At 34.0% G+C, this 3,460-nt stretch overlaps 1 long non-coding RNA gene across 5 annotated transcripts; it reads right to left on the reverse strand.

Moving 5' to 3' along the window:
• Positions 1–408: 408 nt before the first annotated feature.
• On the reverse strand, positions 409–3,232 carry LOC145109593 (uncharacterized). 5 transcript variants are annotated; one of them, XR_013709090.1, is made up of 8 exons: positions 2,621–3,232; positions 2,227–2,376; positions 2,106–2,136; positions 1,940–2,001; positions 1,559–1,641; positions 1,224–1,269; positions 1,010–1,103; positions 409–735 (listed from the first exon to the last, which is right to left on the reverse strand). It is a non-coding gene; the product is annotated as an uncharacterized LOC145109593 (long non-coding RNA). The 5 variants fall into 5 exon arrangements; XR_013709092.1 differs by lacking the exon at positions 2,106–2,136; XR_013709089.1 differs by lacking the exon at positions 1,559–1,641.
• Positions 3,233–3,460: the final 228 nt, after the last annotated feature.

The raw sequence follows: 3,460 nt of genomic DNA on the forward strand, positions 1-3,460 counted from the left end.
ACCGATCAACGGCCATAGAAATGGATGTACACTTGTACATTGGATACACATATACCGGGTTATACTATAAAGTTCTTTTTTGTTTTTATTTTTTTGTTTATCAAAAATAATTTTAAACGTAACAAAATAGTAATGCCGTTAAATGTAATAAGACGTGACAAACACACATTTATTATTTATTTTTAATAGAAATCGTAAATACATAATAACAAGTAGTTTATATTTCAATATTTTGCTGATAAATACACACACTCAGATAGATAGATATATATATATATATATATATATATATATATACATATATATATATACACACACACTAGAGAAGGTACCCATGCTTTGCATGGGTTGGGAAGGGGTCTATTTTTTACAGTCATGGATGCATCAATATAAATGGTTCATGTGGTCTTTGTTTTACCAAACCGTTACAGAAATGGTCCAATGGTCCCTGTGGTGGCAGTAAATTGATACATAAATAGTCCTTATAGTTAACTGTTACATAATTGGTATTTGTAATAGTAAAACTGTCAGAGACTCATAGGGACCATTTATGTATGAATTTAATGTATACAATATAAAAATAAAATTACAAAATAAAAATAGTTTCAGTCATTCTACTCCTTCAAGGAGTGGAAACACACACACACGTCCCTCCTCCATGAATCAAAATCAACCCATGATAAGGATTCACATCTATGCAATGATAGCAATGTACTTTGAGAAAGCAACTCATCCCTACCAAAAGAAGGGAAAATTGGTTTGTATTCTGTGAATAAATAAAGATATGATGTAATAACAAACAAATAAATGACATTGCTATTTTCTCAAATTAACTCTTAAAAATGGATTTTCAATTACTGAAAATTAATATGAAATTAGAATTTCTATATAATAACTTGTAATGAGTAAAAAAATTGTAAATGACATTGTGTGGGGAGAAAATAAATAAGTTGGAAGAAGTAAGCTCGCAAAAAAAAAGGAATAAAAGTTGAGATGGAGGAGCATATACCAGCATATCATGATCTCTTCTATAAACTCTTGTAATGGTTTTTTAGCACTGTTGGCCACAACAGCTGCAAACAATCGCTGCTCCTTTCAATCCTCTGTATATATACAACAACAAAAATATATTTACCTTCCATATCAACTAATTTAGAACTGATAATAAGAAAAGTCAAAGTACAGTTGGAATGACCTTAAAAGTCAAAGAGATAAATACATACATTTCTTTTGTGGGCCCAGATCTTCACCTTGAAGCCATTTAGGAATCTGTAAGGAAAACAAAATAAATCTTTTAGCTAAACCCAAGGGCCAAGGGTAATTTGGTCTTTTATATATAAAGCTTGTTAGAATGTTAGTTAGAAGACAGTTATTATCTTTGCTTTGTAAATGTAATCTTTGTATTATTTTTTATCTAATGAATTCTCTTCAAGCTTCTTTAAGTTTGCATTAATGATGGAAGTTAACATGCTTTTCTATCAAAACAAAAAAACAGATAAAAAGGAGTTAGAAAACTATATTTTGATGCAAGTAGTTGAAATAGTATATAAAATAATACCCTATTTCAGTGTTTTTTTTTCATTTTCCTTTCATGTGGAATTTTGATATGGATATGATTCTGACAAAGCATCAAAAGGCCACCTAAAAGACGCATAAAATTAAAGCATATTTAGTTCAAGGTTGTAGAGATATGGTACTCAAAAGTCAATAATATACCATACTAAATTACACTAAATTTGATCAGAAAAGTGAAAATGGGGGGGGGGGGGGGGGGGGGGGGGGCTAAATCACTGACTAATGTGATTTTCAGGATCGAAAACAAAAACAGAAAATAAAAAGCATTAACCCTCACAATGAAATCTTCATCAATTTCAACACAAATGTCATTTTGAGAAAGAAAAAAAAACATACAGAGGGTAAGGGAGAGGAGAATCGTAACCTGCAAAATCACACAGACGGTCCTATACGGGCTGTTTATTTTTTCCCTTTTCCCTCGTTTAACTTGCACACAAAATTAACATGGCCTTCCAAAATCAGAACGATAAATTGCAAATCCAAAAAATCAAAATCGAGTTGCTGTAAGGGCTGAGATAAATAGTTCTAACCTTTAGGGTAGCAACATATTGCAGTACTTACCTAAGTGAAACATCATCGAATATTGAATAATAATATAAATAAGACGAAAGTAAGTGAACAGATAGATGAAGAAAATGAAATGGTATTCACCTTAGGGAAAGAAGTGATATCATTTGTTACAGCAGGGGCATTAGGAGGAATAATATTATAAGCTATAAAATCTTCGGATCCCATGATTCCCTCAATTCCATTTCCTCCTCATGCAACTTATCCATATTATTCTTCTATCTATAAAGACACCTGTTAAGAGGAAAGTGGGAAAATAGTCAAAATACTAAAATCATAAGTTCCCCTGTTTATTATATCTTTTGGGAATTTTATCGAACAGGTGGTGTGCGTATCTAAAAAAACACAACCAACCTTATAACTCAAGTCGTCGTCATCTCAGGTGGAATAATTTGATTGAAGGTAAACCCAAAATTATAAAAAACGGACATTTTGACAAATTAAAACATAGTGTATGGTAATAAAAAAAAGTACGTACCTTTGTATCAGTTGGCGTGTATACTTTTGTTCCAAAACAATGGGTTACAGTGCATGTAATTGAAATCAAAACAGAGAGTGAAAGGCAGAGCGATTATACATTTAATGGTTGTGGTGGCTGAGTGAGGTGTAATGATGTTGATGGCTACAGCTTCTGGAGGTGCGATGGTTGTGAGATTGGTGGTCCGATGGCCTGACAGTTCACAACCAGAAACAAAAGGGGAAGGAGTGGAACGTAGGCGGTGGCCATCGACTTCAAAGAGAAGTCGAATGAGGTGAGAAGGAACCGAAAAGAGTAACAGAAACAATAGGCGGATGTGGTGACGGTAACCATGGTAGAGAACGGAAATGAGACAGAGCTAATCCCGAAATTCAGATCCGCAAACCACGCTGGAAGAGGTGGACTCAAAGAAAAAAGGGACCGGTGGAAGGTGGTTTGGAAGGCAGAGAGTATCTTGGATGGAAGAAGGGATGTTTCAAAGCTTGGAGAAGATAGAGATGAACTGGAGGGCACAATCGGCAGTGCAGTGGAATATACGTGGAGTACTGTTATTGTACCTTAGAGGCGGTGTATGATGGGGGAGGACACGTATCGCCCATGAATATTAAAGCCACCGACCCACGTATTTCCCTTAACAATAGAGCAAAGAAAGAGAAAGAAATTAATAAAGTGACAAATAGAGAAAAACATAGGGACGTAAAGTGTGAGAAATAACCTACGAAATAACCAATTGAAGTAGAGGGGCTAAAACAGACAAATAAAATGCAAGTTCAAAGGGAATCAAAGTTGAAGTACGAAAACAGACAAATATTTGGTACATTTACTGTTCCTTTCAGAATT

The sequence above is a fragment of the Lactuca virosa genome, chromosome 4 (assembly GCF_052849685.1).
Source record: "Lactuca virosa cultivar CGN04683 chromosome 4, Lactuca_virosa_CGN04683_v6, whole genome shotgun sequence".
Classification (NCBI taxonomy): domain Eukaryota; kingdom Viridiplantae; phylum Streptophyta; class Magnoliopsida; order Asterales; family Asteraceae; genus Lactuca; species Lactuca virosa.